The following is a 24096-nucleotide window of genomic DNA, read 5'->3' as shown; positions in this document are numbered from 1 at the left end:
ACGGGGAAAGGTACTGACTACATTACAGGGTAGTGATCAATAGACGGGGAAAGGTAAGGTACTGACTACATTACAGGGTAGTGATCAATAGACGGGGAAAGGAAAGGTACTGACTACATTACAGGGTAGTGATCAATAGACGGGGAAAGGTACTGACTACATTACAGGGTAGTGATCAATAGACGGGGAAAGGTACTGACTACATTACAGGGTAGTGATCAATAGACGGGGAAAGGTACTGACTACATTACAGGGTAGTGATCAATAGACGGGGAAAGGTAAGGTACTGACTACATTACAGGGTAGTGATCAATAGATGGGGAAAGGTACTGACTACATTACAGGGTAGTGATCAATAGACGGGGAAAGGTACTGACTACATTACAGGGTAGTGATCAATAGACGGGGTAAGGTACTGACTACATTACAGGGTAGTGATCAATAGACGGGGTAAGGTACTGACTACATTACAGGGTAGTGATCAATAGACGGGGGAAAGGTACTGACTACATTACAGGGTAGTGATCAATAGACGGGGAAAGGTACTGACTACATTACAGGGTAGTGATCAATAGACGGGGAAAGGTACTGACTACATTACAGGGTAGTGATCAATAGATGGGGAAAGGTACTGACTACATTACAGGGTAGTGATCAATAGACGGGGTAAGGTAAGGTTCTGACTACATTACAGGGTAGTGATCAATAGACGGGGTAAGGTAAGGTACTGACTACATTACAGGGTAGTGATCAATAGACGGGGAAAGGTACTGACTACATTACAGGGTAGTGATCAATAGACGGGGTAAGGTAAGGTACTGACTACATTACAGGGTAGTGTTCAATAGACGGGGTAAGGTACTGACTACATTACAGGGTAGTGATCAATAGACGGGGTAAGGTAAGGTACTGACTACATTACAGGGTAGTGATCAATAGATGGGGTAAGGTAAGGTATTGACTACATTACAGGGTAGTGATCAATAGATGGGGAAAGGTACTGACGACATTACAGGGTAGTGATCAATAGACGGGGAAAGGTACTGACTACATTACAGGGTAGTGATCAATAGACGGGGAAAGGAAAGGTACTGACTACATTACAGGGTAGTGATCAATAGACGGGGTAAGGTACTGACTACATTACAGGGTAGTGATCAATAGAGGGGGAAAGGTACTGACTACATTACAGGGTAGTGATCAATAGACGTGGAAAGGTACTGACTACATTACAGGGTAGTGATCAATAGACGGGGAAAGGTACTGACTACATTACAGGGTAGTGATCAATAGATGGGGAAAGGTAAGGTACTGACTACATTACAGGGTAGTGATCAATAGACGGGGTAAGGTACTGACTACATTACAGGGTAGTGATCAATAGACGGGGTAAGGTACTGACTACATTACAGGGTAGTGATCAATAGACGGGGAAAGGTACTGACTACATTACAGGGTAGTGATCAATAGACGGGGTAAGGTACTGACTACATTACAGGGTAGTGATCAATAGACGGGGTAAGGTACTGACTACATTACAGGGTAGTGATCAATAGACGGGGAAAGGTACTGACTACATTACAGGGTAGTGATCAATAGACGGGGAAAGGTACTGACTACATTACAGGGTAGTGATCAATAGATGGGGAAAGGTACTGACTACATTACAGGGTAGTGATCAATAGACGGGGTAAGGTAAGGTACTGACTACATTACAGGGTAGTGATCAATAGACGGGGAAAGGTACTGACTACATTACAGGGTAGTGATCAATAGACGGGGTAAGGTAAGGTACTGACTACATTACAGAGTAGTGATCAATAGACGGGGTAAGGTACTGACTACATTACGGGGTAAGGTAAGGTACTGACTACATTACAGGGTAGTGATCAATAGACGGGGAAAGGTACTGACTACATTACAGGGTAGTGATCAATAGACGGGGAAAGGTACTGACTACATTACAGGGTAGTGATCAATAGACGGCGGAAGGTACTGACTACATTACAGGGTAGTGATCAATAGACGGGGTAAGGTACTGACTACATTACAGGGTAGTGATCAATAGAGGGGGAAAGGTAAGGTACTGACTACATTACAGGGTAGTGATCAATAGACTGGGAAAGGTACTGACTACATTACAGGGTAGTGATCAATAGACGGGGAAAGGTAAGGTACTGACTACATTACAGGGTAGTGATCAATAGATGGGGAAAGGTACTGACTACATTACAGGGTAGTGATCAATAGATGGGGAAAGGTACTGACTACATTACAGGGTAGTGATCAATAGACGGGGAAAGGTACTGACTACATTACAGGGTAGTGATCAATAGACGGGGTAAGGTACTGACTACATTACAGGTTAGTGATCAATAGACGGGGTAAGGTACTGACTACATTACAGGGTAGTGATCAATAGACGGGGTAAGGTACTGACTACATTACAGGGTAGTGATCAATAGACGGGGTAAGGTACTGACTACATTACAGGGTAGTGATCAATAGACGGGGTAAGGTAAGGTATTGACTACATTACAGGGTAGTGATCAATAGATGGGGTAAGGTACTGACTACATTACAGGGTAGTGATAAATAGACGGGGAAAGGTACTGACTACATTACAGGGTAGTGATCAATAGACGGGGAAAGGTAAGGTACTGACTACATTACAGGGTAGTGATCAATAGACGGGGTAAGGTAAGGTATTGACTACATTACAGGGTAGTGATCAATAGACGGGGAAAGGTAAGGTACTGACTACATTACAGGGTAGTGATCAATAGATGGGGAAAGGTATTGACTACATTACAGGGTAGTGATAAATAGACGGGGAAAGGTACTGACTACATTACAGGGTAGTGATCAATAGATGGGGTAAGGTAAGGTACTGACTACATTACAGGGTAGTGATCAATAGACGGGGAAAGGAAAGGTACTGACTACATTACAGGGTAGTGATCAATAGACGGGGAAAGGTACTGACTACATTACAGGGTAGTGATCAATAGACGGGGAAAGGTACTGACTACATTACAGGGTAGTGATCAATAGACGGGGAAAGGTAAGGTACTGACTACATTACAGGGTAGTGATCAATAGACGGGGTAAGGTAAGGTATTGACTACATTACAGGGTAGTGATCAATAGACGGGGAAAGGTAAGGTACTGACTACATTACAGGGTAGTGATCAATAGATGGGGAAAGGTATTGACTACATTACAGGGTAGTGATAAATAGACGGGGAAAGGTACTGACTACATTACAGGGTAGTGATCAATAGATGGGGTAAGGTAAGGTACTGACTACATTACAGGGTAGTGATCAATAGACGGGGAAAGGAAAGGTACTGACTACATTACAGGGTAGTGATCAATAGACGGGGAAAGGTACTGACTACATTACAGGGTAGTGATCAATAGACGGGGAAAGGTACTGACTACATTACAGGGTAGTGATCAATAGATGGGGAAAGGTACTGACTACATTACAGGGTAGTGATCAATAGATGGGGAAAGGTACTGACTACATTACTGGGTAGTGATCAATAGACGGGGAAAGGTACTGACTACATTACAGGGTAGTGATCAATAGATGGGGAAAGGTACTGACTACATTACAGGGTAGTGATCAATAGATGGGGAAAGGTATTGACTACATTACAGGGTAGTGATCAATAGACGGGGTAAGGTAAGGTACTGACTACATTACAGGGTAGTGATCAATAGACGGGGAAAGGTACTGACTACATTACAGGGTAGTGATCAATAGACGGGGTAAGGTACTGACTACATTACAGGGTAGTGATCAATAGACGGGGAAAGGTACTGACTACATTACAGGGTAGTGATCAATAGATGGGGAAAGGTACTGACTACATTACAGGGTAGTGATCAATAGACGGGGAAAGGTACTGACTACATTACAGGGTAGTGATCAATAGACGGGGTAAGGTACTGACTACATTACAGGGTAGTGATCAATAGACGGGGTAAGGTACTGACTACATTACAGGGTAGTGATCAATAGACGGGGAAAGGTAAGGTACTGACTACATTACAGGGTAGTGATCAATAGACGGGGAAAGGTACTGACTACATTACAGGGTAGTGATCAATAGATGGGGAAAGGTAAGGTACTGACTACATTACAGGGTAGTGATCAATAGACGGGGTAAGGTAAGGTATTGACTACATTACAGGGTAGTGATTAATAGACGAGGAAAGGTATTGACTACATTACAGGGTAGTGATAAATAGACGGGGAAAGGTACTGACTACATTACAGGGTAGTGATCAATAGACGGGGAAAGGTACTGACTACATTACAGTTTAGTGATCAATAGACGGGGTAAAGGTAAGGTACTGACTACATTACAGGGTAGTGATCAATAGACGGGGTAAGGTAAGGTATTGACTACATTACAGGGTAGTGATCAATAGACGGGGAAAGGTAAGGTACTGACTACATTACAGGGTAGTGATCAATAGATGGGGTAAGGTATTGACTACATTACAGGGTAGTGATCAATAGACGGGGAAAGGTACTGCCTACATTACAGGGTAGTGATCAATAGAGGGGGTAAGGTACTGACTACATTACAGGGTAGTGATCAATAGACGGGGTAAGGTAAGGTATTGACTACATTACAGGGTAGTGATCAATAGACGGGGAAAGGTAAGGTACTGACTACATTACAGGGTAGTGATCAATAGACGGGGTAAGGTAAGGTACTGACTACATTACAGGGTAGTGATCAATAGACGGGGAAAGGTACTGACTACATTACAGGGTAGTGATCAATAGACGGGGAAAGGTAAGGTACTGACTACATTACAGGGTAGTGATCAATAGACGGGGAAAGGTACTGACTACATTACAGGGTAGTGATCAATAGACGGGGAAAGGTACTGACTACATTACAGGGTAGTGATCAATAGACGGGGAAAGGTACTGACTACATTACAGGGTAGTGATCAATATACGGGGAAAGGTACTGACTACATTACAGGGTAGTGATCAATAGATGGTGAAAGGTAAGGTACTGACTACATTACAGGGTAGTGATCAATAGATGGGGAAAGGTAAGGTACTGACTACATTACAGGGTAGTGATCAATAGACGGGGTAAGGTAAGGTACTGACTACATTACAGGGTAGTGATCAATAGATGGGGAAAGGTACTGACTACATTACAGGGTAGTGATCAATAGATGGGGAAAGGTAAGGTATTGACTACATTACAGGGTAGTGATCAATAGACGGGGAAAGGTAAGGTACTGACTACATTACAGGGTAGTGATCAATAGACGGGGTAAGGTAAGTTACTGACTACATTACAGGGTAGTGATCAATAGACGGGGAAAGGTACTGACTACATTACAGGGTAGTGATCAATAGACGGGGAAAGGTACTGACTACATTACAGGGTAGTGATCAATAGATGGGGAAAGGTACTGACTACATTACAGGGTAGTGATCAATAGACGGGGAAAGGTAAGGTATTGACTACATTACAGGGTAGTGATCAATAGACGGGGAAAGGTACTGACTACATTACAGGGTAGTGATCAATAGACGGGGAAAGGTAAGGTACTGACTACATTACAGGGTAGTGATCAATAGACGGGGTAAGGTAAGGTACTGACTACATTACAGGGTAGTGATCAATAGATGGGGAAAGGTACTGACTACATTACAGGGTAGTGATCAATAGACGGGGAAAGGTAAGGTACTGACTACATTACAGGGTAGTGATCAATAGACGGGGAAAGGTAAGGTATTGACTACATTACAGGGTAGTGATCAATAGATGGGGAAAGGTAAGGTATTGACTACATTACAGGGTAGTGATCAATAGATGGGGAAAGGTACTGACTACATTACAGGGTAGTGATCAATAGACGGGGTAAGGTACTGACTACATTACAGGGTAGTGATCAATAGACGGGGAAAGGTACTGACTACATTACAGGGTAGTGTTCAATAGACGGGGTAAGGTATTGACTACATTACAGGGTAGTGATCAATAGACGGGGAAAGGTACTGACTACATTACAGGGTAGTGATCAATAGACGGGGAAAGGTAAGGTATTGACTACATTACAGGGTAGTGATCAATAGACGGGGTAAGGTAAGGTACTGACTACATTACAGGGTAGTGATCAATAGATGGGGAAAGGTACTGACTACATTACAGGGTAGTGATCAATAGACGGGGAAAGGTAAGGTACTGACTACATTACAGGGTAGTGATCAATAGACGGGGAAAGGTAAGGTATTGACTACATTACAGGGTAGTGATCAATAGATGGGGAAAGGTAAGGTATTGACTACATTACAGGGTAGTGATCAATAGATGGGGAAAGGTACTGACTACATTACAGGGTAGTGATCAATAGACGGGGTAAGGTACTGACTACATTACAGGGTAGTGATCAATAGACGGGGAAAGGTACTGACTACATTACAGGGTAGTGTTCAATAGACGGGGTAAGGTACTGACTACATTACAGGGTAGTGATCAATAGACGGGGAAAGGTACTGACTACATTACAGGGTAGTGATCAATAGACGGGGTAAGGTACTGACTACATTACAGGGTAGTGATCAATAGACGGGGAAAGGTACTGACTACATTACAGGGTAGTGATCAATAGACGGGGTAAGGTACTGACTACATTACAGGGTAGTGATCAATAGAGGGGGAAAGGTAAGGTACTGACTACATTACAGGGTAGTGATCAATAGACGGGGAAAGGTACTGACTACATTACAGGGTAGTGATCAATAGACGGGGTAAGGTACTGACTACATTACAGGGTAGTGATCAATAGATGGGGTAAGGTAAGGTACTGACTACATTACAGGGTAGTGATCAATAGACGGGGAAAGGTAAGGTACTGACTACATTACAGGGTAGTGATCAATAGACGGGGTAAGGTACTGACTACATTACAGGGTAGTGATCAATAGACGGGGTAAGGTACTGACTACATTACAGGGTAGTGATCAATAGAGGGGGAAAGGTACTGACTACATTACAGGGTAGTGATCAATAGACGGGGTAAGGTACTGACTACATTACAGGGTAGTGATCAATAGACGGGGTAAGGTACTGACTACATTACAGGGTAGTGATCAATAGACGGGGAAAGGTACTGACTACATTACAGGGTAGTGATCAATAGACGGGGTAAGGTAAGGTACTGACTACATTACAGGGTAGTGATCAATAGACGGGGTAAGGTACTGACTACATTACTGGGTAGTGATCAATAGACGGGGAAAGGTACTGACTACATTACAGGGTAGTGATCAATAGATGGGGAAAGGTAAGGTACTGACTACATTACAGGGTAGTGATCAATAGAGGGGGAAAGGTAAGGTATTGACTACATTACAGGGTAGTGATCAATAGACGGGTAAAGGTACTGACTACATTACAGGGTAGTGATCAATAGACGGGGAAAGGTAAGGTATTGACTACATTACAGGGTAGTGATCAATAGACGGGGTAAGGTAAGGTACTGACTACATTACAGGGTAGTGATTAATAGACGGGGTAAGGTACTGACTACATTACAGGGTAGTGATCAATAGACGGGGAAAGGTACTGACTACATTACAGGGTAGTGATCAATAGACGGGGTAAGGTACTGACTACATTACAGGGTAGTGATCAATAGACGGGGTAAGGTACTGACTACATTACAGGGTAGTGATCAATAGACGGGGAAAGGTACTGACTACATTACAGGGTAGTGATCAATAGACGGGGAAAGGTACTGACTACATTACAGGGTAGTGATCAATAGATGGGGAAAGGTACTGACTACATTACAGGGTAGTGATCAATAGACGGGGAAAGGTAAGGTACTGACTACATTACAGGGTAGTGATCAATAGACGGGGAAAGGTAAGGTATTGACTACATTACAGGGTAGTGATCAATAGATGGGGAAAGGTACTGACTACATTACAGGGTAGTGATCAATAGATGGGGAAAGGTAAGGTACTGACTACATTACAGGGTAGTGATTAATAGACGGGGAAAGGTACTGACTACATTACAGGGTAGTGATCAATAGACGGGGTAAGGTAAGGTTCTGACTACATTACAGGGTAGTGATCAATAGATGGGGAAAGGTAAGGTTCTGACTACATTACAGGGTAGTGATCAATAGACGGGGTAAGGTAAGGTACTGACTACATTACAGGGTAGTGATCAATAGACGGGGAAAGGTACTGACTACATTACAGGGTAGTGATCAATAGACGGGGTAAGGTAAGGTACTGACTACATTACAGGGTAGTGATCAATAGACGGGGTAAGGTACTGACTACATTACAGGGTAGTGATCAATAGACGGGGTAAGGTAAGGTACTGACTACATTACAGGGTAGTGATCAATAGACGGGGAAAGGTAAGGTACTGACTACATTACAGGGTAGTGATCAATAGACGGGGAAAGGTACTGACTACATTACAGGGTAGTGATCAATAGACGGGGTAAGGTACTGACTACATTACAGGGTAGTGATCAATAGACGGGGAAAGGTAAGGTATTGACTACATTACAGGGTAGTGATCAATAGATGGGGAAAGGTACTGACTACATTACAGGGTAGTGATCAATAGATGGGGAAAGGTACTGACTACATTACAGGGTAGTGATCAATAGACGGGGAAAGGTAAGGTATTGACTACATTACAGGGTAGTGATCAATAGATGGGGAAAGGTACTGACTACATTACAGGGTAGTGATCAATAGACGGGGAAAGGTACTGACTACATTACAGGGTAGTGATCAATAGACGGGGAAAGGTAAGGTACTGACTACATTACAGGGTAGTGATCAATAGACGGGGTAAGGTACTGACTACATTACAGGGTAGTGATCAATAGATGGGGAAAGGTACTGACTACATTACAGGGTAGTGATCAATAGACGGTGAAAGGTACTGACTACATTACAGGGTAGTGATCAATAGACGGGGTAAGGTACTGACTACATTACAGGGTAGTGATCAATAGACGGGGAAAGGTAAGGTACTGACTACATTACAGGGTAGTGATCAATAGACGGGGTAAGGTACTGACTACATTACAGGGTAGTGATCAATAGATGGGGAAAGGTACTGACTACATTACAGGGTAGTGATCAATAGATGGGGTAAGGTAAGGTACTGACTACATTACAGGGTAGTGATCAATAGATGGGGTAAGGTACTGACTACATTACAGGGTAGTGATCAATAGACGGGGAAAGGTACTGACTACATTACAGGGTAGTGATCAATAGACGGGGTAAGGTACTGACTACATTACAGGGTAGTGATCAATAGACGGGGTAAGGTACTGACTACATTACAGGGTAGTGATCAATAGATGGGGAAAGGTACTGACTACATTACAGGGTAGTGATCAATAGACGGGGTAAGGTAAGGTTCTGACTACATTACAGGGTAGTGATCAATAGATGGGGTAAGGTACTGACTACATTACAGGGTAGTGATCAATAGACGGGGAAAGGTACTGACTACATTACAGGGTAGTGATCAATAGACGGGGAAAGGTAAGGTACTGACTACATTACAGGGTAGTGATCAATAGATGGGGTAAGGTACTGACGACATTACAGGGTAGTGATCAATAGACGGGGAAAGGTACTGACTACATTACAGGGTAGTGATCAATAGACGGGGAAAGGTAAGGTACTGACTACATTACAGGGTAGTGATCAATAGACGGGGTAAGGTACTGACTACATTACAGGGTAGTGATCAATAGATGGGGAAAGGTACTGACTACATTACAGGGTAGTGATCAATAGACGGGGGTAAGGTAAGGTACTGACTACATTACAGGGTAGTGATCAATAGACGGGGTAAGGAAGGTACTGACTACATTACAGGGTAGTGATCAATAGACGGGGAAAGGTAAGGTACTGACTACATTACAGGGTAGTGATCAATAGACGGGGAAAGGTACTGACTACATTACAGGGTAGTGATCAATAGACGGGGAAAGGTAAGGTACTGACTACATTACAGGGTAGTGATCAATAGACGGGGTAAGGTACTGACTACATTACAGGGTAGTGATCAATAGACGGGGTAAGGTAAGGTACTGACTACATTACAGGGTAGTGATCAATAGACGGGGAAAGGTACTGACTACATTACAGGGTAGTGATCAATAGACGGGGTAAGGTAAGGTACTGACTACATTACAGGGTAGTGATCAATAGACGGGGTAAGGTACTGACTACATTACAGGGTAGTGATCAATAGACGGGGTAAGGTAAGGTACTGACTACATTACAGGGTAGTGATCAATAGACGGGGAAAGGTACTGACTACATTACAGGGTAGTGATCAATAGACGGGGAAAGGTACTGACTACATTACAGGGTAGTGATCAATAGACGGGGAAAGGTACTGACTACATTACAGGGTAGTGATCAATAGACGGGGTAAAGTACTGACTACATTACAGGGTAGTGATCAATAGACGGGGAAAGGTACTGACTACATTACAGGGTAGTGATCAATAGACGGGGAAAGGTACTGACTACATTACAGGGTAGTGATCAATAGACGGGGAAAGGTACTGACTACATTACAGGGTAGTGATCAATAGACAGGGAAAGGTAAGGTACTGACTACATTACAGGGTAGTGATCAATAGACGGGGAAAGGTACTGACTACATTACAGGGTAGTGATCAATAGACGGGGAAAGGTAAGGTACTGACTACATTACAGGGTAGTGATCAATAGACGGGGAAAGGAAAGGTACTGACTACATTACAGGGTAGTGATCAATAGACGGGGAAAGGTACTGACTACATTACAGGGTAGTGATCAATAGACGGGGAAAGGTACTGACTACATTACAGGGTAGTGATCAATAGACGGGGAAAGGTACTGACTACATTACAGGGTAGTGATCAATAGATGGGGAAAGGTAAGGTACTGACTACATTACAGGGTAGTGATCAATAGATGGGGAAAGGTACTGACTACATTACAGGGTAGTGATCAATAGACGGGGAAAGGTACTGACTACATTACAGGGTAGTGATCAATAGACGGGGTAAGGTACTGACTACATTACAGGGTAGTGATCAATAGACGGGGTAAGGTACTGACTACATTACAGGGTAGTGATCAATAGACGGGGAAAGGTACTGACTACATTACAGGGTAGTGATCAATAGACGGGGAAAGGTACTGACTACATTACAGGGTAGTGATCAATAGACGGGGAAAGGTACTGACTACATTACAGGGTAGTGATCAATAGATGGGGAAAGGTACTGACTACATTACAGGGTAGTGATCAATAGACGGGGTAAGGTAAGGTTCTGACTACATTACAGGGTAGTGATCAATAGACGGGGTAAGGTAAGGTACTGACTACATTACAGGGTAGTGATCAATAGACGGGGAAAGGTACTGACTACATTACAGGGTAGTGATCAATAGACGGGGTAAGGTAAGGTACTGACTACATTACAGGGTAGTGTTCAATAGACGGGGTAAGGTACTGACTACATTACAGGGTAGTGATCAATAGACGGGGTAAGGTAAGGTACTGACTACATTACAGGGTAGTGATCAATAGATGGGGTAAGGTAAGGTATTGACTACATTACAGGGTAGTGATCAATAGATGGGGAAAGGTACTGACGACATTACAGGGTAGTGATCAATAGACGGGGAAAGGTACTGACTACATTACAGGGTAGTGATCAATAGACGGGGAAAGGTAAGGTACTGACTACATTACAGGGTAGTGATCAATAGACAGGGAAAGGTAAGGTACTGACTACATTACAGGGTAGTGATCAATAGACGGGGAAAGGTACTGACTACATTACAGGGTAGTGATCAATAGACGGGGAAAGGAAAGGTACTGACTACATTACAGGGTAGTGATCAATAGACGGGGTAAGGTACTGACTACATTACAGGGTAGTGATCAATAGAGGGGGAAAGGTACTGACTACATTACAGGGTAGTGATCAATAGACGTGGAAAGGTACTGACTACATTACAGGGTAGTGATCAATAGACGGGGAAAGGTACTGACTACATTACAGGGTAGTGATCAATAGATGGGGAAAGGTAAGGTACTGACTACATTACAGGGTAGTGATCAATAGACGGGGAGTAAGGTACTGACTACATTACAGGGTAGTGATCAATAGACGGGGTAAGGTACTGACTACATTACAGGGTAGTGATCAATAGACGGGGAAAGGTACTGACTACATTACAGGGTAGTGATCAATAGACGGGGTAAGGTACTGACTACATTACAGGGTAGTGATCAATAGACGGGGTAAGGTACTGACTACATTACAGGGTAGTGATCAATAGACGGGGAAAGGTACTGACTACATTACAGGGTAGTGATCAATAGACGGGGAAAGGTACTGACTACATTACAGGGTAGTGATCAATAGATGGGGAAAGGTACTGACTACATTACAGGGTAGTGATCAATAGACGGGGTAAGGTAAGGTACTGACTACATTACAGGGTAGTGATCAATAGACGGGGAAAGGTACTGACTACATTACAGGGTAGTGATCAATAGACGGGGTAAGGTAAGGTACTGACTACATTACAGAGTAGTGATCAATAGACGGGGTAAGGTACTGACTACATTACGGGGTAAGGTAAGGTACTGACTACATTACAGGGTAGTGATCAATAGACGGGGAAAGGTACTGACTACATTACAGGGTAGTGATCAATAGACGGGGAAAGGTACTGACTACATTACAGGGTAGTGATCAATAGACGGCGGAAGGTACTGACTACATTACAGGGTAGTGATCAATAGACGGGGTAAGGTACTGACTACATTACAGGGTAGTGATCAATAGAGGGGGAAAGGTAAGGTACTGACTACATTACAGGGTAGTGATCAATAGACTGGGAAAGGTACTGACTACATTACAGGGTAGTGATCAATAGACGGGGAAAGGTAAGGTACTGACTACATTACAGGGTAGTGATCAATAGATGGGGAAAGGTACTGACTACATTACAGGGTAGTGATCAATAGATGGGGAAAGGTACTGACTACATTACAGGGTAGTGATCAATAGACGGGAAAGGTACTGACTACATTACAGGGTAGTGATCAATAGACGGGGTAAGGTACTGACTACATTACAGGTTAGTGATCAATAGACGGGGTAAGGTACTGACTACATTACAGGGTAGTGATCAATAGACGGGGTAAGGTACTGACTACATTACAGGGTAGTGATCAATAGACGGGGTAAGGTACTGACTACATTACAGGGTAGTGATCAATAGACGGGGTAAGGTAAGGTATTGACTACATTACAGGGTAGTGATCAATAGATGGGGTAAGGTACTGACTACATTACAGGGTAGTGATAAATAGACGGGGAAAGGTACTGACTACATTACAGGGTAGTGATCAATAGACGGGGAAAGGTAAGGTACTGACTACATTACAGGGTAGTGATCAATAGACGGGGTAAGGTAAGGTATTGACTACATTACAGGGTAGTGATCAATAGACGGGGAAAGGTAAGGTACTGACTACATTACAGGGTAGTGATCAATAGATGGGGAAAGGTATTGACTACATTACAGGGTAGTGATAAATAGACGGGGAAAGGTACTGACTACATTACAGGGTAGTGATCAATAGATGGGGTAAGGTAAGGTACTGACTACATTACAGGGTAGTGATCAATAGACGGGGAAAGGTAAGGTACTGACTACATTACAGGGTAGTGATCAATAGACGGGGAAAGGTACTGACTACATTACAGGGTAGTGATCAATAGACGGGGAAAGGTACTGACTACATTACAGGGTAGTGATCAATAGATGGGGAAAGGTACTGACTACATTACAGGGTAGTGATCAATAGATGGGGAAAGGTACTGACTACATTACTGGGTAGTGATCAATAGACGGGGAAAGGTACTGACTACATTACAGGGTAGTGATCAATAGATGGGGAAAGGTACTGACTACATTACAGGGTAGTGATCAATAGATGGGGAAAGGTATTGACTACATTACAGGGTAGTGATCAATAGACGGGGTAAGGTAAGGTATTGACTACATTACAGGGTAGTGATCAATAGACGGGGAAAGGTACTGACTACATTACAGGGTAGTGATCAATAGACGGGGTAAGGTACTGACTACATTACAGGGTAGTGATCAATAGACGGGGAAAGGTATTGACTACATTACAGGGTAGTGATCAATAGATGGGGAAAGGTACTGACTACATTACAGGGTAGTGATCAATAGACGGGGAAAGGTACTGACTACATTACAGGGTAGTGATCAATAGACGGGGTAAGGTACTGACTACATTACAGGGTAGTGATCAATAGACGGGGTAAGGTACTGACTACATTACAGGGTAGTGATCAATAGACGGGGAAAGGTAAGGTACTGACTACATTACAGGGTAGTGATCAATAGACGGGGAAAGGTACTGACTACATTACAGGGTAGTGATCAATAGATGGGGAAAGGTAAGGTACTGACTACATTACAGGGTAGTGATCAATAGACGGGGTAAGGTAAGGTATTGACTACATTACAGGGTAGTGATTAATAGACGAGGAAAGGTATTGACTACATTACAGGGTAGTGATAAATAGACGGGGAAAGGTACTGACTACATTACAGGGTAGTGATCAATAGACGGGGAAAGGTACTGACTACATTACAGGGTAGTGATCAATAGACGGGGAAAGGTACTGACTACATTACAGTTTAGTGATCAATAGACGGGGTAAAGGTAAGGTACTGACTACATTACAGGGTAGTGATCAATAGACGGGGTAAGGTAAGGTATTGACTACATTACAGGGTAGTGATCAATAGACGGGGAAAGGTAAGGTACTGACTACATTACAGGGTAGTGATCAATAGATGGGGTAAGGTATTGACTACATTACAGGGTAGTGATCAATAGACGGGGAAAGGTACTGCCTACATTACAGGGTAGTGATCAATAGAGGGGGTAAGGTACTGACTACATTACAGGGTAGTGATCAATAGACGGGGTAAGGTAAGGTATTGACTACATTACAGGGTAGTGATCAATAGACGGGGAAAGGTAAGGTACTGACTACATTACAGGGTAGTGATCAATAGACGGGGTAAGGTAAGGTACTGACTACATTACAGGGTAGTGATCAATAGACGGGGAAAGGTACTGACTACATTACAGGGTAGTGATCAATAGACGGGGAAAGGTAAGGTACTGACTACATTACAGGGTAGTGATCAATAGACGGGGAAAGGTACTGACTACATTACAGGGTAGTGATCAATAGACGGGGAAAGGTACTGACTACATTACAGGGTAGTGATCAATAGACGGGGAAAGGTACTGACTACATTACAGGGTAGTGATCAATATACGGGGAAAGGTACTGACTACATTACAGGGTAGTGATCAATAGATGGTGAAAGGTAAGGTACTGACTACATTACAGGGTAGTGATCAATAGATGGGGAAAGGTAAGGTACTGACTACATTACAGGGTAGTGATCAATAGACGGGGTAAGGTAAGGTACTGACTACATTACAGGGTAGTGATCAATAGATGGGGAAAGGTACTGACTACATTACAGGGTAGTGATCAATAGATGGGGAAAGGTAAGGTATTGACTACATTACAGGGTAGTGATCAATAGACGGGGAAAGGTAAGGTACTGACTACATTACAGGGTAGTGATCAATAGACGGGGTAAGGTAAGTTACTGACTACATTACAGGGTAGTGATCAATAGACGGGGAAAGGTACTGACTACATTACAGGGTAGTGATCAATAGACGGGGAAAGGTATTGACTACATTACAGGGTAGTGATCAATAGATGGGGAAAGGTACTGACTACATTACAGGGTAGTGATCAATAGACGGGGAAAGGTAAGGTATTGACTACATTACAGGGTAGTGATCAATAGACGGGGAAAGGTACTGACTACATTACAGGGTAGTGATCAATAGACGGGGAAAGGTACTGACTACATTACAGGGTAGTGATCAATAGACGGGGAAAGGTACTGACTACATTACAGGGTAGTGATCAATAGACGGGGAAAGGTACTGACTACATTACAGGGTAGTGATCAATAGATGGGGAAAGGTAAGGTACTGACTACATTACAGGGTAGTGATCAATAGACGGGGAAAGGTAAGGTACTGACTACATTACAGGGTAGTGATCAATAGATGGGGAAAGGTACTGACTACATTACAGGGTAGTGATCAATAGATGGGGAAAGGTAAGGTACTGACTACATTACAGGGTAGTGATTAATAGACGGGGTAAGGTACTGACTACATTACAGGGTAGTGATCAATAGACGGGGAAAGGTATTGACTACATTACAGGGTAGTGATCAATAGATGGGGAAAGGTACTGACTACATTACAGGGTAGTGATCAATAGACGGGGAAAGGTAAGGTACTGACTACATTACAGGGTAGTGATCAATAGACGGGGAAAGGTACTGACTACATTACAGGGTAGTGATCAATAGACGGGGAAAGGTACTGACTACATTACAGGGTAGTGATCAATAGACGGGGAAAGGTACTGACTACATTACAGGGTAGTGATCAATAGACGGGGAAAGGTACTGACTACATTACAGGGTAGTGATCAATAGATGGGGAAAGGTAAGGTACTGACTACATTACAGGGTAGTGATCAATAGACGGGGAAAGGTAAGGTACTGACTACATTACAGGGTAGTGATCAATAGATGGGGAAAGGTACTGACTACATTACAGGGTAGTGATCAATAGATGGGGAAAGGTAAGGTATTGACTACATTACAGGGTAGTGATCAATAGACGGGGTAAGGTACTGACTACATTACAGGGTAGTGATCAATAGACGGGGAAAGGTACTGACTACATTACAGGGTAGTGATCAATAGACGGGGAAAGGTACTGACTACATTACAGGGTAGTGATCAATAGACGGGGTAAGGTACTGACTACATTACAGGGTAGTGATCAATAGACGGGGAAAGGTAAGGTACTGACTACATTACAGGGTAGTGATCAATAGACGGGGAAAGGTACTGACTACATTACAGGGTAGTGATCAATAGACGGGGAAAGGTAAGGTATTGACTACATTACAGGGTAGTGATCAATAGATGGGGAAAGGTACTGACTACATTACAGGGTAGTGATCAATAGACGGGGTAAGGTACTGACTACATTACAGGGTAGTGCTCAATAGACGGGGAAAGGTAAGGTATTGACTACATTACAGGGTAGTGATTAATAGATGGGGTAAGGTACTGACTACATTACAGGGTAGTGATCAATAGATGGGGAAAGGTACTGACTACATTACAGGGTAGTGATCAATAGATGGGGAAAGGTACTGACTACATTACAGGGTAGTGATCAATAGACGGGGTAAGGTACTGACTACATTACAGGTTAGTGATCAATAGACGGGGTAAGGTACTGACTACATTACAGGGTAGTGATCAATAGACGGGGTAAGGTACTGACTACATTACAGGGTAGTGATCAATAGACGGGGTAAGGTACTGACTACATTACAGGGTAGTGATCAATAGACGGGGTAAGGTAAGGTATTGACTACATTACAGGGTAGTGATCAATAGATGGGGTAAGGTACTGACTACATTACAGGGTAGTGATAAATAGACGGGGAAAGGTACTGACTACATTACAGGGTAGTGATCAATAGACGGGGAAAGGTAAGGTACTGACTACATTACAGGGTAGTGATCAATAGACGGGGAAAGGTACTGACTACATTACAGGGTAGTGATCAATAGATGGGGAAAGGTAAGGTACTGACTACATTACAGGGTAGTGATCAATAGACGGGGTAAGGTAAGGTATTGACTATATTACAGGGTAGTGATCAATAGACGGGGAAAGGTAAGGTACTGACTACATTACAGGGTAGTGATCAATAGATGGGGAAAGGTATTGACTACATTACAGGGTAGTGATAAATAGACGGGGAAAGGTACTGACTACATTACAGGGTAGTGATCAATAGATGGGGTAAGGTAAGGTACTGACTACATTACAGGGTAGTGATCAATAGACGGGGAAAGGAAATGTACTGACTACATTACAGGGTAGTGATCAATAGACGGGGAAAGGTACTGACTACATTACAGGGTAGTGATCAATAGACGGGGAAAGGTACTGACTACATTACAGGGTAGTGATCAATAGATGGGGAAAGGTACTGACTACATTACAGGGTAGTGATCAATAGATGGGGAAAGGTACTGACTACATTACTGGGTAGTGATCAATAGACGGGGAAAGGTACTGACTACATTACAGGGTAGTGATCAATAGATGGGGAAAGGTACTGACTACATTACAGGGTAGTGATCAATAGATGGGGAAAGGTATTGACTACATTACAGGGTAGTGATCAATAGACGGGGTAAGGTAAGGTATTGACTACATTACAGGGTAGTGATCAATAGACGGGGAAAGGTACTGACTACATTACAGGGTAGTGATCAATAGACGGGGTAAGGTACTGACTACATTACAGGGTAGTGATCAATAGACGGGGAAAGGTATTGACTACATTACAGGGTAGTGATCAATAGATGGGGAAAGGTACTGACTACATTACAGGGTAGTGATCAATAGACGGGGAAAGGTACTGACTACATTACAGGGTAGTGATCAATAGACGGGGTAAGGTACTGACTACATTACAGGGTAGTGATCAATAGACGGGGTAAGGTACTGACTACATTACAGGTTAGTGATCAATAGACGGGGTAAGGTACTGACTACATTACAGGGTAGTGATCAATAGACGGGGTAAGGTACTGACTACATTACAGGGTAGTGATCAATAGACGGGGAAAGGTAAGGTACTGACTACATTACAGGGTAGTGATCAATAGACGGGGAAAGGTACTGACTACATTACAGGGTAGTGATCAATAGATGGGGAAAGGTAAGGTACTGACTACATTACAGGGTAGTGATCAATAGACGGGGTAAGGTAAGGTATTGACTACATTACAGGGTAGTGATTAATAGACGAGGAAAGGTATTGACTACATTACAGGGTAGTGATAAATAGACGGGGAAAGGTACTGACTACATTACAGGGTAGTGATCAATAGACGGGGAAAGGTACTGACTACATTACAGTTTAGTGATCAATAGACGGGGTAAAGGTAAGGTACTGACTACATTACAGGGTAGTGATCAATAGACGGGGTAAGGTAAGGTATTGACTACATTACAGGGTAGTGATCAATAGACGGGGAAAGGTAAGGTACTGACTACATTACAGGGTAGTGATCAATAGATGGGGTAAGGTACTGACTACATTACAGGGTAGTGATCAATAGACGGGGAAAGGTACTGCCTACATTACAGGGTAGTGATCAATAGAGGGGGTAAGGTACTGACTACATTACAGGGTAGTGATCAATAGACGGGGTAAGGTAAGGTATTGACTACATTACAGGGTAGTGATCAATAGACGGGGAAAGGTAAGGTACTGACTACATTACAGGGTAGTGATCAATAGACGGGGTAAGGTAAGGTACTGACTACATTACAGGGTAGTGATCAATAGACGGGGAAAGGTACTGACTACATTACAGGGTAGTGATCAATAGACGGGGAAAGGTAAGGTACTGACAACATTACAGGGTAGTGATCAATAGACGGGGAAAGGTACTGACTACATTACAGGGTAGTGATCAATAGACAGGGAAAGGTACTGACTACATTACAGGGTAGTGATCAATAGACGGGGAAAGGTACTGACTACATTACAGGGTAGTGATCAATATACGGGGAAAGGTACTGACTACATTACAGGGTAGTGATCAATAGATGGTGAAAGGTAAGGTACTGACTACATTACAGGGTAGTGATCAATAGATGGGGAAAGGTAAGGTACTGACTACATTACAGGGTAGTGATCAATAGACGGGGTAAGGTAAGGTACTGACTACATTACAGGGTAGTGATCAATAGATGGGGAAAGGTACTGACTACATTACAGGGTAGTGATCAATAGATGGGGAAAGGTAAGGTATTGACTACATTACAGGGTAGTGATCAATAGACGGGGAAAGGTAAGGTACTGACTACATTACAGGGTAGTGATCAATAGACGGGGTAAGGTAAGGTACTGACTACATTACAGGGTAGTGATCAATAGACGGGGAAAGGTACTGACTACATTACAGGGTAGTGATCAATAGACGGGGAAAGGTACTGACTACATTACAGGGTAGTGATCAATAGACGGGGAAAGGTACTGACTACATTACAGGGTAGTGATCAATAGACGGGGAAAGGTACTGACTACATTACAGGGTAGTGATCAATATACGGGGAAAGGTACTGACTACATTACAGGGTAGTGATCAATAGATGGTGAAAGGTAAGGTACTGACTACATTACAGGGTAGTGATCAATAGATGGGGAAAGGTAAGGTACTGACTACATTACAGGGTAGTGATCAATAGACGGGGTAAGGTAAGGTACTGACTACATTACAGGGTAGTGATCAATAGATGGGGAAAGGTACTGACTACATTACAGGGTAGTGATCAATAGATGGGGAAAGGTAAGGTATTGACTACATTACAGGGTAGTGATCAATAGACGGGGAAAGGTATTGACTACATTACAGGGTAGTGATCAATAGACGGGGTAAGGTAAGGTACTGACTACATTACAGGGTAGTGATCAATAGACGGGGAAAGGTACTGACTACATTACAGGGTAGTGATCAATAGACGGGGAAAGGTATTGACTACATTACAGGGTAGTGATCAATAGATGGGGAAAGGTACTGACTACATTACAGGGTAGTGATCAATAGACGGGGAAAGGTAAGGTATTGACTACATTACAGGGTAGTGATCAATAGACTGGGAAAGGTACTGACTACATTACAGGGTAGTGATCAATAGACGGGGAAAGGTACTGACTACATTACAGGGTAGTGATCAATAGACGGGGAAAGGTACTGACTACATTACAGGGTAGTGATCAATAGACGGGGAAAGGTACTGACTACATTACAGGGTAGTGATCAATAGATGGGGAAAGGTAAGGTACTGACTACATTACAGGGTAGTGATCAATAGACGGGGAAAGGTAAGGTACTGACTACATTACAGGGTAGTGATCAATAGATGGGGAAAGGTACTGACTACATTACAGGGTAGTGATCAATAGATGGGGAAAGGTAAGGTACTGACTACATTACAGGGTAGTGATTAATAGACGGGGTAAGGTACTGACTACATTACAGGGTAGTGATCAATAGACGGGGAAAGGTATTGACTACATTACAGGGTAGTGATCAATAGACGGGGAAAGGTAAGGTATTGACTACATTACAGGGTAGTGATCAATAGACGGGGAAAGGTAAGGTATTGACTACATTACAGGGTAGTGATCAATAGACGGGGTAAGGTAAGGTACTGACTACATTACAGGGTAGTGATCAATAGATGGGGAAAGGTACTGACTACATTACAGGGTAGTGATCAATAGACGGGGAAAGGTAAGGTATTGACTACATTACAGGGTAGTGATCAATAGACGGGGTAAGGTACTGACTACATTACAGGGTAGTGATCAATAGACGGGGAAAGGTACTGACTACATTACAGGGTAGTGATCAATAGACGGGGAAAGGTACTGACTACATTACAGGGTAGTGATCAATAGACGGGGAAAGGTACTGACTACATTACAGGGTAGTGATCAATAGACGGGGAAAGGTAAGGTACTGACTACATTACAGGGTAGTGATCAATAGACGGGGAAAGGTACTGACTACATTACAGGGTAGTGATCAATAGACGGGGAAAGGTACTGACTACATTACAGGGTAGTGATCAATAGATGGGGAAAGGTACTGACTACATTACAGGGTAGTGATCAATAGACGGGGTAAGGTACTGACTACATTACAGGGTAGTGATCAATAGACGGGGTAAGGTACTGACTACATTACAGGGTAGTGATCAATAGACGGGGTAAGGTACTGACTACATTACAGGGTAGTGCTCAATAGACGGGGAAAGGTAAGGTATTGACTACATTACAGGGTAGTGATCAATAGATGGGGTAAGGTACTGACTACATTACAGGGTAGTGATCAATAGATGGGGAAAGGTACTGACTACATTACAGGGTAGTGATCAATAGATGGGGAAAGGTACTGACTACATTACAGGGTAGTGATCAATAGATGGGGTAAGGTACTGACTACATTACAGGGTAGTGATCAATAGATGGGGAAAGGTAAGGTACTGACTACATTACAGGGTAGTGATTAATAGACGGGGTAAGGTACTGACTACATTACAGGGTAGTGATCAATAGACGGGGAAAGGTAAGGTACTGACTACATTACAGGGTAGTGATCAATAGACGGGGAAAGGTACTGACTACATTACAGGGTAGTGATTAATAGACGGGGTAAGGTACTGACTACATTACAGGGTAGTGATTAATAGATGGGGTAAGGTACTGACTACATTACAGGGTAGTGATCAATAGATGGGGAAAGGTACTGACTACATTACAGGGTAGTGATCAATAGACGGGGTAAGGTACTGACTACATTACAGGGTAGTGATCAATAGATGGGGAAAGGTACTGACTACATTACAGGGTAGTGATCAATAGACGGGGAAAGGTACTGACTACATTACAGGGTAGTGATCAATAGACGGGGTAAGGTACTGACTACATTACAGGGTAGTGATCAATAGACGGGGAAAGGTAAGGTACTGACTACATTACAGGGTAGTGATCAATAGACGGGGTAAGGTAAGGTACTGACTACATTACAGGGTAGTGATCAATAGACGGGGAAAGGTACTGACTACATTACAGGGTAGTGATCAATAGACGGGGAAAGGTAAGGTATTGACTACATTACAGGGTAGTGATCAATAGATGGGGAAAGGTACTGACTACATTACAGGGTAGTGATCAATAGACGGGGAAAGGTAAGGTACTGACTACATTACAGGGTAGTGATCAATAGACGGGGAAAGGTACTGACTACATTACAGTGTAGTGATCAATAGACGGGGTAAGGTAAGGTACTGACTACATTACAGGGTAGTGATCAATAGACGGGGAAAGGTACTGACTACATTACAGGGTAGTGATCAATAGACGGGGTAAGGTACTGACTACATTACAGGGTAGTGATCAATAGAGGGGGAAAGGTAAGGTACTGACTACATTACAGGGTAGTGATCAATAGACGGGGAAAGGTATTGACTACATTACAGGGTAGTGATCAATAGACGGGGAAAGGTAAGGTACTGACTACATTACAGGGTAGTGATCAATAGACGGGGAAAGGTACTGACTACATTACAGGGTAGTGATCAATAGACGGAAAGGTACTGACTACATTACAGGGTAGTGATCAATAGACGGGGAAAGGTAAGGTACTGACTACATTACAGGGTAGTGATCAATAGACGGTAAGGTAAGGTACTGACTACATTACAGGGTAGTGATCAATAGACGGGGTAAGGTACTGACTACATTACAGGGTAGTGATCAATAGATGGGGAAAGGTACTGACTACATTACAGGGTAGTGATCAATAGACGGGGTAAGGTACTGACTACATTACAGGGTAGTGATCAATAGACGGGGTAAGGTACTGACTACATTACAGGGTAGTGATCAATAGATTGGGAAAGGTACTGACTACATTACAGGGTAGTGATCAATAGACAGGGTAAGGTACTGACTACATTACAGGGTAGTGATCAATAGACGGGGAAAGGTACTGACTACATTACAGGGTAGTGATCAATAGACGGGGTAAGGTATTGACTACATTACAGGGTAGTGATCAATAGACGGGGAAAAGTACTGACTACATTACAGGGTAGTGATCAATAGACGGGGTAAGGTACTGACTACATTACAGGGTAGTGATCAATAGACGGGGAAAGGTACTGACTACATTACAGGGTAGTGATCAATAGATGGGGTAAGGTACTG

General features: G+C 43.0%; 1 protein-coding gene across 2 annotated transcripts in view; it reads left to right on the top strand.

Moving 5' to 3' along the window:
- Nucleotides 1–24096, top strand: part of LOC106583855 (CCHC-type zinc finger nucleic acid binding protein) — a 51072-nt gene that overhangs the window by 21160 nt on the left and 5816 nt on the right. The gene's annotated exons all lie outside the window — the stretch shown is intronic.

The sequence above is a fragment of the Salmo salar genome, chromosome ssa22, assembly GCF_905237065.1.
Source record: "Salmo salar chromosome ssa22, Ssal_v3.1, whole genome shotgun sequence".
In the NCBI taxonomy this organism is placed as follows: domain Eukaryota; kingdom Metazoa; phylum Chordata; class Actinopteri; order Salmoniformes; family Salmonidae; genus Salmo; species Salmo salar.
Note: the sequence above shows the minus strand (reverse complement) of the source record. Positions and strands in the feature narration are given on the sequence as shown.